This window comes from Pseudophryne corroboree, chromosome 6 (genome assembly GCF_028390025.1).
Source record: "Pseudophryne corroboree isolate aPseCor3 chromosome 6, aPseCor3.hap2, whole genome shotgun sequence".
Taxonomy (NCBI): Eukaryota; Metazoa; Chordata; class Amphibia; order Anura; family Myobatrachidae; genus Pseudophryne; species Pseudophryne corroboree.
Window position 1 is genome coordinate 450,022,078 of NC_086449.1, and position 12,950 is coordinate 450,035,027.

At 42.8% G+C, this 12,950-nt stretch overlaps 2 pseudogenes; one reads left to right on the forward strand and one right to left on the reverse strand.

Annotated features, from left to right (window-relative positions):
- Window positions 1–525: 525 nt before the first annotated feature.
- On the reverse strand, window positions 526–643 carry LOC134936893 (5S ribosomal RNA; annotated as a pseudogene).
- A 9,258-nt stretch (window positions 644–9,901) lies between these two features.
- Window positions 9,902–10,019, forward strand: LOC134937969 (5S ribosomal RNA; annotated as a pseudogene).
- The last annotated feature ends 2,931 nt before the right edge of the window (window positions 10,020–12,950 follow it).

Sequence of the window (12,950 nt, forward strand, 5' to 3'; positions counted from 1 at the left end):
CTTATATATAAATTCAGGTTGTTTAGGAATATAAGATTTTGAAACAGGATCCTCCTCCAAAAGGTGCCAGTGTCTTTTTAAAACCTTTTCATCTTTATACTATTAAAAGATATTAAAGATAAGAGAAAAGACAAAAAAACTTTTTTGGGAGCACTCTTGATTATTGAATAGGTGTTATGTGAATGGAGATATCTAAATTAAAACTTAACCTTTAATTGATCCTTGTGTAAAAAAATATGAGAATTGGCAATCAAATGATGCTAATGTTAAAAATGTTAAAAGGATCTTGTTGACCTTTTTAGCAAATGTGGTGCAAGATCGGTATGTAGGTGAAAATATATATACTCCGGATAACTTCACCAGTTATGGTAAGGGACAAGAAGTGCAAGAGAATGGTGGTAAAATCAAAGGGATGGTGTCTGACTGTGGATGAGAAATGAGAGAAAAAAGAAAGAAAGAGAAAAAGAAAGGGAAAGAAAAGGAAAAGAGACTTGGATGTGTGGAATGATGGTCTCCTTGGAAAATGGCCCACTGCACCTGGTATTCTCAGGAGGTTCCCCTTCCTAGTACTGACCAGGCCATACCTGCTTAGCTTCCGAGATCGGACAAGATAGGGCGTATTCAGGATAGTATGGCCGTGGGCCTTTTGCTAAAGTAGGAGAGGTGGCCACTTCTGCTGTCTGTACTTTACATAAATCAGAACTTTGATAGTTCGAAATTGTATTTCCAGATGAGAGAGTGTGTGAAGAAAAAAAAAATAAAAAAAAATTTGAAGCAAGCGTTTGGAGACAGGAATGTGAATACTGGATATAGATTGTTTTGTGAAAATTATGGGATCCTGAAGCCTGTCTTTTCGCAATGTAAACAGACTAATGGTGCTCTAATGGAGCTGGCTCAATAAGAGCTGAATACTGGCTCAATATTAACAGTAAAGTGACTGTGCAGGAATAAATAAATAAATAAATAAATAAAGAATGAATAATGAATTAATTCATGAAAATGTGTGCAGGACTTAATAGGTAAACAATTAATTAATGAAAGAAAAGAAAAAAATGAATGAAAAGAAAAAAATCCTAAACAGAAATGACAATCCTTATAAGAGCCAAACTAACGGAGCTATAATGGTTCAAGACAATGCCAGTGTGAAATTAAATTTGCATTAATTGATTAATAAATAAACAATTGATTGATGATTCTATGAAAGAATAAAAAGGAATGAGAAAACCCAATCAGGGCAATGCTGGGCTGAAATGTGTCACGATCCGGGTATCTGGACGCCATTTCTTACCCATCAGATGCCTCCTAAGGCTGGCTCAGCGCTCCAGGACCGGATCCCATCTGTTATCCTAATGTTCACATTCCTGCATCCTCTCCTGTCTCTCTGAGACGCTGTCACAGTAACGCCTTATTACATCTGGCATGGCGTCTCCCGCGGCCTCCGCCGCCGTCCCTGAGCTTCTGCATGCAGAGTGTCAGAGTGGCGATTACGTCAGCCGCGGCCTCCGCTGTGTCCGCGTGGTTGGATGTGCACTTGTCAGCCTGGCGTCTCCTGTCTCCAGTGGCCGGCGCCGCCATTACTGTTTTCATTACCACATGGATTACAAACCAAACTTCCCTCCAAGTGTCTGCATGGGCGCAGCCATCTTGGATTCTGTCAGCTGATCATTTCCTCCAATCTGTTGTCAGTATTGTTAATCTGCATAATTGCCTAGCCAATCCCTTCCTTGCTGCAGGTATAAATACACTGTGCCTGAGCAAGGAAGGCGTCAGTGCTTTGGTTGTCAAACCTAGTTCCTGTTTGTCTCTCTCCTGTGATTGTCTTCCAGGTTCCAGCTCCTGTCTCAAGACTTCCACCATAGAGACCCGCACCAGCATTCCACCTGCGGTGTAGCCTGACTCTCCAATCCATTGTGGATTCATCTGTTTCCAGCTACAACATTACCTGCTTCCAGCTCAGCTTCCAGCAGAGTACAGCTTCTCTTAAAGGGCCGGTGTCCTTTCTACACTTTACCACTCTCCACCGGTATTATTATTTCTCCGCTCTCAAGTTCTACATTTCAGTTCATATTTCATCGCTCCCAAGTTCATTTATTATTTAACTGGTTCCAGCCAGTATCCACTCCGTGCTAACAACAGTCTGGTTCCAGCCAGTATCCACAGCAGACGTTTTATCTTCAGCAACCCAGCTTTTCCTGGAACACCAGCTGGTACAATCCTGGGTTATCTCCATTGCTACAGTCGGGCCTGGTAAGGACTTCCCATCTAGAAGATTATAAGAACTATCTCACACTACCAGTGCCCTGTGGCTCCTGCCATCCTGTAGTACCCAGGAACTGTATTTATTCTTTGCTGACTTTTACGTTTTCTTTTACTGCTGCTGTGTTGCGGAGTTGTCATAATAAACATCATTGACTTTTATCCAAGTTGTCGAGGTCACGCCTTCGGGCAGTTATTATTCATGTTACTTACATGTCCAGGGGTCTGATACAACCTCCCAGGTTCCGGTACATCTCAGCCCCTACAACTGAGGCTGCCTCCCGTCAGCTCAGGCCCTCAGTTGTGACAGTAAGCACTGACCTAATGAATCCAGCCGGAGACCAGGATCAAGCGGCCAGGCCGATGCAAGAACTGGCAGCCCGACTAGAACATCAGGAGGCTGCACAGGGCCACATCATCCGCTGTCTCCAGGATTTCTCTACTCGGCTGGATGGGATTCAGACAACTCTCCGTGGATCAGGCGCGTCTGGTGCGTCAACCACAGTGACTCCAGCTATAACCCCACCCACCTTACCCATTTCTGCTCCACGTCTTCATCTTCCAACGCCAGCAAAATTTGACGGATCTCCAAGATTCTGCAGGGGATTTCTCAACCAGTGTGAGATTCAGTTTGAGCTACAACCTGGCAATTTTCCCAGTGACCGTACAAAAATTGCCTACATTATTTCTCTTCTCAGTGGCTCAGCCCTTGATTGGGCATCACCGTTATGGGAGAGGTCCGACACCCTGCTATCTTCCTACACTGCCTTCGTGTCAACATTCAGGCGCATCTTCGACGAGCCAGGCCGGGTAACCTCAGCTTCATCCGAGATTCTCCGTTTACGCCAGGGGTCACGTACTGTAGGACAATATCTGATACAGTTCCAGATCCTGGCATCCGAACTGGCATGGAACGACGAGGCCCTGTATGCTGCATTCTGGCATGGCTTATCTGAGCGTATTAAAGATGAGTTAGCTACCAGAGACTTACCTTCTAAGTTAGATGAGCTAATTTCACTCTGCACGAAAGTTGATTTACGTTTCAGAGAGAGAGCAACTGAGTGTGGAAGATCATCTGCTCCAAAATCTTCTGCTCCTCCTCCTCGTCAACTGTCACCATCTAAAGATGAGCCCATGCAACTTGGCCGTTCCCGTTTAACTCCTGCTGAGCGCCGAAGACGTCTCTCCGAGTCTCTCTGTCTCTATTGTGCAGCTCCGTCTCACACCATTAATGCCTGTCCCAAACGTCCGGGAAACTCCAAATCCTAGCTCGCCAAGGAGAGGGCCGGCTAGGAGTAATGATCTCCTCTCCATCTCCTCAAGATTGTAATCTCCCAGTCTCGCTTCAAGTTGCTCAACGTTATCGGAACGTCATTGCCCTCCTTGATTCCGGAGCAGCTGGGAACTTTATTACCGAAGCCTATGTTAAATGGTGGTCCCTACCCACCGAGAGACTTCCTTCGTCCATTTCTTTAACTGCCGTGGATGGCAGCAAAATTTTTGATGCAGTTATTTCTTTAAGGACTCTACCAGTTCGTCTGAGAGTGGGAGTTCTTTATTCCGAACTTATTTCTTTTTTAGTGATTCCAAGAGCCACATATCCTGTGGTCCTGGGCCTTCCATGGCTCCGTCTTCACAATCCTACAATTGATTGGACGACTACGCAAATCCTGGCATGGGGTTCCTCCTGTGCTGAGACATGTTTGTTTAAAGTATTGCCTGTCTGTTCTTCCTCCCCCAGGTCGTCTGATGTTCCACCTCCTCCATATCAAGATTTCACGGATGTGTTCAGTAAAGCTTCTGCTGATATCCTTCCTCCTCATAGAGAATGGGACTGCCCGATTGATCTCGTTCCAGGGAAGGTTCCACCTCGAGGCCGAACTTATCCGTTGTCTCTGCCTGAGACGCATTCTATGGAGGAATACATTAAAGAGAACCTAGCAAAGGGGTTCATTCGACCTTCTTCTTCCCCAGCCGGCGCAGGCTTCTTTTTTGTAAAAAAGAAAGATGGTGGTCTGCGGCCGTGCATCGACTACAGAGGTTTGAACGACATTACCATCAAGAACCGTTATCCTTTACCCCTGATTACTGAGCTCTTTGACAGAGTTAGCGGAGCTACCATCTTTACAAAGCTGGACTTGAGAGGTGCATACAATCTCATCCGGATCCGTGAGGGTGACGAGTGGAAGACCGCCTTAAACACCCGTGATGGACATTATGAGTACCTCGTCATGCCCTTCGGATTGAGTAATGCTCCAGCTGTCTTCCAGCATTTTGTCAATGAGATCTTCAGAGACATTCTATACCGTCATGTCGTGGTCTATCTAGACGATATCCTCATTTTTGCCAACGATTTAGAGGAACATCGTTTTTGGGTTAAAGAGGTTCTGTCCCGTCTCCGTGTCAATCATCTCTATTGCAAATTAGAGAAATGCGTCTTTGAAGTCAAGTCCATTCCGTTTCTAGGGTACATTGTGTCCGGTTCCGGACTAGAGATGGATCCTGAGAAACTACAAGCTATCCAAAATTGGCCGATACCCTTAACCCTCAAAGGGGTCCAGAGGTTCTTGGGGTTCGCCAACTATTACCGAAAGTTTATACGAGACTTTTCCACCATTGTGGCGCCTATTACTGCTTTCACTAAGAAGGGTGCTAACCCGTCCAAGTGGTCTGAAGAAGCCATGCAAGCATTTCATCTTTTAAAACAAAGGTTCATCTCTGCGCCTGTTCTGAAACAGCCTGACATCGACTCTCCTTTCATCTTAGAGGTGGATGCCTCCTCCGTTGGAGTAGGAGCGGTGTTATCTCAGAGGGCTAAAGATGGCCATTTACACCCTTGCAGTTTCTTCTCCCGGAAGTTCTCCCCAGCTGAGCGCAACTATGCCATTGGCGACCAGGAGTTGCTAGCCATCAAGCTCGCTCTAGAAGAGTGGAGGTATCTGTTGGAGGGAGCTTCTCATTCAATCACCATACTTACAGACCACAAGAACCTTTTATATCTGAAAGGCGCACAATGTCTCAACCCTCGTCAGGCCAGATGGGCACTTTTCTTTTCCAGGTTCGACTTTAAACTCCAGTTCTGTCCGGGCTCTCAGAATCGCAAGGCCGATGCCCTTTCCCGCTCATGGGAGCAAGAAAATGAGTCAGAGTCTTCAGACAAGCATCCTATTATAAATCCGTTGGCATTCTCCACGGTAGGGATGGACTCTACGCCCCCATCAGGGAAAAGTTTTGTGAAACCGATGCTAAGGAAGAAGCTCATGCATTGGGCCCATGCTTCCCGTTTTGCCGGACATACAGGTATCCAAAAAACCCTGGAGTTTATCTCTAGGTCCTATTGGTGGCCAACTCTGAAAAAGGACATCTTGGAGTTTATTGCATCTTGCCCAAAGTGTGCTCAACATAAGGTATCCCGCCAGTCGCCTGCGGGGCAACTGGTTCCACTATCTGTTCCCCGTCGACCTTGGACCCATTTGTCGATGGATTTTATTACAGATTTCCCCATGTGCAACAAGTTCAATACCATCTGGGTGGTAGTTGACCGGTTCACCAAGATGGCACACTTCATTCCTCTCACCGGTCTTCCGTCAGCTTCCAAGTTGGCTCAAGTATTCATACAAGAGATCTTCCGACTCCACGGTCTTCCTGAAGAAATTATCTCAGATCGAGGAGTTCAATTTACAGCCAAATTCTGGCGAAGTTTATGTCAAGTCCTTCAAGTCAAGCTAAAGTTTTCCACGGCTTACCATCCTCAGACCAATGGTCAAACCGAGAGGGTGAATCAGGACTTGGAGGCCTTCCTCCGCATCTATGTGTCCTCCTCTCAAGATGACTGGGTTCAATTACTTCCCTGGGCCGAGTTCTGTCATAACAACCAGTATCATTCTTCATCTGCTTCAACACCATTCTTCACTAACTTTGGATTCCACCCTAAAGTCCCTGAGTTCCAACCGCTTCCAGCAACTTCTGTTCCCGCAGTGGATATCACCTTGCATCAGTTTGCCAATATCTGGAAGAGCGTACGATCAGCTCTGCTCAAGGCATCGTTCAGGTACAAGAAGTTTGCGGATAAGAAGCGTCGAGCAGTTCCTGCTCTCAAGGTGGGTGATCGGGTATGGTTATCCACGAAGAATTTGAGGTTAAGAGTTCCCAGTATGAAGTTTGCACCTCGCTATATCGGTCCTTTCAAGATTGAACAAGTCATCAATCCTGTTGCTTACAGACTTCAGTTGCCTCCCTTCTTAAAAATACCCAGGACATTCCATGTTTCCCTGTTGAAACCGTTGATCTTGAATCGGTTTCATTCCTCACTTCCTCCAACTCCGAAAGTCCAAACTCAACGAGGCGTTGAGTATGAAGTGGCCAAGATCCTGGACTCACGTCACCGTTACGGTCAACTACAGTATCTTATTGACTGGAAGGGTTACGGCCCTGAGGAACGTTCATGGACCAATGCTTCTGATGTCCATGCTCCTGCCTTGGTCCGGAGATTCCATTCCAAGTTTCCTCAAAAGCCAAAGAAGTGTCCTGGGGCCACTCCTAAAGGGGGGGGTGCTGTCACGATCCGGATATCTGGACGCCATTTCTTACCCATCAGATGCCTCCTAAGGCTGGCTCAGCGCTCCAGGACCGGATCCCATCTGTTATCCTAATGTTCACATTCCTGCATCCTCTCCTGTCTCTCTGAGACGCTGTCACAGTAACGCCTTATTACATCTGGCATGGCATCTCCCGCGGCCTCCGCCGCTGTCCCTGAGCTTCTGCATGCAGAGTGTCAGAGTGGCGATTACGTCAGCCGCGGCCTCCGCTGTGTCCGCGTGGTTGGATGTGCACTTGTCAGCCTGGCGTCTCCTGTCTCCAGTGGCCGGCGCCGCCATTACTGTTTTCATTACCACATGGATTACAAACCAAACTTCCCTCCAAGTGTCTGCATGGGCGCAGCCATCTTGGATTCTGTCAGCTGATCATTTCCTCCAATCTGTTGTCAGTATTGTTAATCTGCATAATTGCCTAGCCAATCCCTTCCTTGCTGCAGGTATAAATACACTGTGCCTGAGCAAGGAAGGCGTCAGTGCTTTGGTTGTTAAACCTAGTTCCTGTTTGTCTCTCTCCTGTGATTGTCTTCCAGGTTCCAGCTCCTGTCTCAAGACTTCCACCATAGAGACCTGCACCAGCATTCCACCTGCGGTGTAGCCTGACTCTCCAATCCATTGTGGATTCATCTGTTTCCAGCTACAACATTACCTGCTTCCAGCTCAGCTTCCAGCAGAGTACAGCTTCTCTTAAAGGGCCGGTGTCCTTTCTACACTTTACCACTCTCCACCGGTATTATTATTTCTCCGCTCTCAAGTTCTACATTTCAGTTCATATTTCATCGCTCCCAAGTTCATTTATTATTTAACTGGTTCCAGCCAGTATCCACTCCGTGCTAACAACAGTCTGGTTCCAGCCAGTATCCACAGCAGACGTTTTATCTTCAGCAACCCAGCTTTTCCTGGAACACCAGCTGGTACAATCCTGGGTTATCTCCATTGCTACAGTCGGGCCTGGTAAGGACTTCCCATCTAGAACATTATAAGAACTATCTCACACTACCAGTGCCCTGTGGCTCCTGCCATCCTGTAGTACCTAGGAACTGTATTTATTCTTTGCTGACTTTTACGTTTTCTTTTACTGCTGCTGTGTTGCGGAGTTGTCATAATAAACATCATTGACTTTTATCCAAGTTGTCGTGGTCACGCCTTCGGGCAGTTATTATTCATGTTACTTACATGTCCAGGGGTCTGATACAACCTCCCAGGTTCCGGTACATCTCAGCCCCTACAACTGAGGCTGCCTCCCGTCAGCTCAGGCCCTCAGTTGTGACAAAATGAATCAGCTGATTGGTGCACAATGAGTTCATAGAAAAAATGAAAACAAAGGCAAGTTCATAGCAAAAAAAAAAAACACATTGAGCTCAAGGCTGGCTCCAAAAATAACTGAGATCTTAATGGTATATAAAAGTGGAGTCTGACATAGGTTAATTTGACAGACTACGTTCATAACAAAAGACACACTTTTGAGCTCAAGGCTGGCTCCAAAGCATGACTATGGTCCCTATGGTAATAGATAGATTAATATCTGGTTGTTATCCTTAGTATATGCGGAGAACTCAAAATTAATAATGAAGTATTCCCTTGTGGCAAAATATTCTGCAGGGACTGATGGCCCCAATGCTGTGTAGTAATGGATTACATTTGCAGGTGCATGCAGTGCCACTAATGATTAAGGCGAGGTTCGGGGGAGAGGAGTATGCAGGTCCTTAAGGCAAGTAATGTTCAATTGCCCTGGTAGTCTAGTGTACTTTACCCCCACCACTTCGTTAGTGGTGTCTCTTAGATGTCCCCTGGAGTTCCCCGCTGTAAGCGATGATTGCCGCGGCCGCCCGCTTCCGGACGGGGCGGTGTCGCGATGACGTCATCGCGACACCGCCCGGTCGGGAAGCGGGCGGCCGCGGCAATCATCGCTTACAGCGGAGAACTCCAGGGGACGTCTAAGAGACACCACTAACGAAGTGGTGGGGGTAAAGTACACTAGACCACCAGGGCAATTGAACATTACTTGCCTTAAGGACCTGCATGCTCCTCTTCCTTGAACCTCGCCTTAATCATTAGTGGCACTGCATGCACCTGCAAATGTAATCCATTACTACACAGCATTGGGGCCATCAGTCCCTGCAGAATATTTTGCCACAAGGGAATACTTCATTATTAATTTTGAGTTCTCCGCATATACTAAGGATAACAACCAGATATTAATCTATCTATTACCATAGGGACCATAGTCATGCTTTGGAGCCAGCCTTGAGCTCAAAAGTGTGTCTTTTGTTATGAACGTAGTCTGTCAAATTAACCTATGTCAAACTCGACTTTTATATACCATTAAGATCTCAGTTATTTTTGGAGCCAGCCTTGAGCTCAATGTGTTTTTTTTTTTGCTATGAACTTGCCTTTGTCTTCATTTTTTCTATGAACTCATTGTGCACCAATCAGCTGATTCATTTCAGCCCAGCATTGCCCTGATTGGGTTTTCTCATCCCTTTTTATTCTTTCATAGAATCATCAATCAATTGTTTATTTATTAATCAATTAATGCAAATTTAATTTCACACTGGCATTGTCTTGAACCATTATAGCTCCGTTAGTTTGGCTCCTATAAGGATTGTCATTTCTGTTTAGGATTTTTTTCTTTTCTTTCATTTTTTTCTTTTCTTTCATTAATTAATTAATTGTTTACCTATTAAGTCCTGCACACATTTTCATGAATTAATTAATTATTCATTCTTTATTTATTTATTTATTTATTCCTGCACAGTCACTTTACTGTTAATATTGAGCCAGTATTCAGCTCTTATTGAGCCAGCTCCATTAGAGCACCATTAGTCTGTTTACATTGCGAAAAGACAGGCTTCAGGATCCCATAATTTTCACAAAACAATCTATATCCAGTATTCACATTCCTGTCTCCAAACGCTTGCTTCAAATTTTTTTTAAGTTTTTTTCTTCACACACTCTCTCATCTGGAAATACAATTTCGAACTATCAAAGTTCTGATTTATGTAAAGTACAGAGAGCAGAAGTGGCCACCTCTCCTCCTTTAACAAACGGCCCACGGCCATACTATCCTGAATACGCCCGATCTTGTCCGATCTCGGAAGCTAAGCAGGTATGGCCTGGTCAGTACTAGGAAGGGGTACCTCCTGAGAATACCAGGTGCAGTGGGCCATTTTCCAAGGAGACCATCATTCCACACATCCAAGTCTCTTTTCCTTTTCTTTCCCTTTCTTTTTCTCTTTCTTTCTTTTTTCTCTCATTTCTCATCCACAGTCAGACACCATCCCTTTGATTTTACCACCATTTTCTTGCACTTCTTGTCCCTTACCATAACTGGTGAAGTTATCCGAAGTATATATATTTTCACCTACATACCGATCTTGCACCACATTTGCTAAAAAGGTCAACTAGATCCTTTTAACATTTTTAACATTAGCATCATTTGATTGCCAATTCTCATATTTTTTACACAAGGATCAATTAAAGGTTAAGTTTTAATTTAGATATCTCCATTCACATAACACCTATTCAATAATCAAGAGTGCTCCCAAAAAAGGTTTTTTGTCTTTTCTCTTATCTTTAATGTAGTTTATCTACAAATTTCCTGGAAGCACCACCAATCAATAAGCAGTTCTGAATTTGTGTTGTAAACTGCTCACATATTGGTTATTATATCATTCAAATATTCACACACTTACATGTTACTGGTGCGGATTCACACTTATTATAGTTGTACTATTAAAAGAAGTAATAAATGGAAGTTTAATCTCAGGAGGCTCTTTTGTGTTATTTGATTGTAACAGAATACTCCTTTGTATTTTCACGATTTCATTCATAGGTTTATCAATTTAATTTTCTATATAACCTTTAAAGATTAATTTTTGTTTCAAAACTGCTGCTGTTCTTGAAAAGTTGTCACATCAGTGCAGTTCCTCCTTAATCTTCTTACTTGACCCCTTGGGATATTCTTTAGCCATGCTGGATGATGATTACTCTTTACATTTATATATGAATTACTATCAGTTGGTTTACAGTAATTTTTGTTTTTAACTCATTATTTTCAGTATACCGTATCTAATCCAGGAAACGTAATTCTTTCTTACTGATATTAACTGTAAGTTGAATATTGAAGCAATTGTTGTTAAGTTCTTCAAAGAAGTTTTTTAATTCAGTTTCTTCTCCTTCCAAAACGACAAAAATATTGTCAAGGAAACGGTACCATACCATAATGTTTTTCTCAAATTTTTGGCTACTTCAAATCTTTAAATGTTCCCAGTAGCCCATGAAAAGATTGGCATATGAGGGCACAAAATTTGTTCCCATCACAGTTTCCTTTTATTGTTGATAAAACTTCCCATTGTATTAGAAAAAAATATTTTCTAGGACAAAACGTATTTCTTCCAATACAAAATCAGTCTTTTCTGGTGTTATATCTGAAATGTCCATGGAATACTTCACCGCTTCTAAACCTCTGGTGTGATCACTAATAATGTATAAACTACTTACATCAGCTGTGTCAAGGATCTAATTTTTCTGTCACTGTAGATTCTTCAATTTGTTTATGACCTCAGTAGTGTCTTTAATGAAAGATTTTATCTTTAATACTTGTTTGTAGATGGTGATCGATAAAGTGTGATAGGTTTGCTTTTAAAGAGTCTGTTCCTGCAACATTAGGAAGGCCTGGGGGATTGTTTAGATCTTTATGTACTTTGGGTACTATATGTACTATAGAATATAGGGAGAGATGGATTTTCAACCATAATATACTTTTTCTCCTTTTTCGTGATAGTTCCTTTACTTCTATGGTTGGATAATAATTGTATAAGATCCTTTTTTATCATTGGATTGTTTCCTAATATGATGTAGGTCTCTCTATCCCCTAATTGCCTTAAAATCTCTTTTTCATATTGTACTGTATCCATAATACTGACTCTTCCTCCTTTGTCTGCCAGTTTGATAGTTATTTCAGGATTTTTACTCAGATTCCTCAACGCCTCTCCTTCTTTCATATTCAGATTTTTTTCTTGCCCTCAAGAAGTTTGAATTCTTTCTAAATAAGCACAGACTAATCTACTGAAACTTTCTATAAAACATACTCTGTTGAAAGTTGGATTAAAAATGGATTTAGGTTTAAAAATCTCTACTTCTTTTCTTTCTTCCAAATTCTGATTCAAAAAGTATTTAAGAGAAATCTTTCTTATAAATGTTTGTATATCAAGATATGTTTCAAATGTATTTAATTTATTGGTTGGTGCAAATTTAAGCCCTCTCTTTATCACTTTTGTCTTGTCTATAGCAAGGGGGTGTTTACTGATGTTAAAAGTTTTTGTTTCCTCATTTGATGTTTGAACTTTTGTTTATTGTTTTTCTAATTTTTTTATCTTTTCATTACCCCGTTTTCCCCGTTTCCTACTTTTTTATATTTTAAAATCTCTTGTTCCTTCTCCAATTGCTTCCTAAAAAATCATCATCATTCAGGGCATCAAACCTGTTTCTTGTGGATAATGGATATTTTTGATTCTTAAAATCATCCTGAAGCCATGTATTTATATAGCGCTCTTTCTCCAATAGGACTCAAGGCGCTTAAAAGATACATAGCATAATAAAGTATAGAAACAATGAAGTACAGAACAGCTTTTCATAAAATACAGATGCATGTACATACTAAAGGGACATTATGGAAATTTCCATTTTTTTCTCAAAATTATCTCCTTTTCAGCCCTCATTCCGAGTTGTTTGCTTGTTATTTTTTTTCGCTACGGAGCGATTAGTCGCAAACTGCACATGCGCAATGTTCGCAGTGCTCCTGCGCCAAGTAAAATAGCACAAAAGTTTGGTATTTTACTCATGGCCTAACGAAGATTTTTCATCGTTCTGGTGATCGGAGTGTGATTGACAGGAAGTGGGTGTGTTTGGGTGGAAACTGGCCATTTTATGGGAGTGTGCGGAAAAACGCTGGCGTTTCTGGGAAAAACGCGGGAGTGTCTGAAAAAACGGAGGAGTGTCTGGGCGAACGCTGGGTGTGTTTGTGACGTCAAACCAGGAACGAAACTGACTGAACTGATCTCAGTGTAGGAGTAAGTCTCGAGCTACTCAGAAACT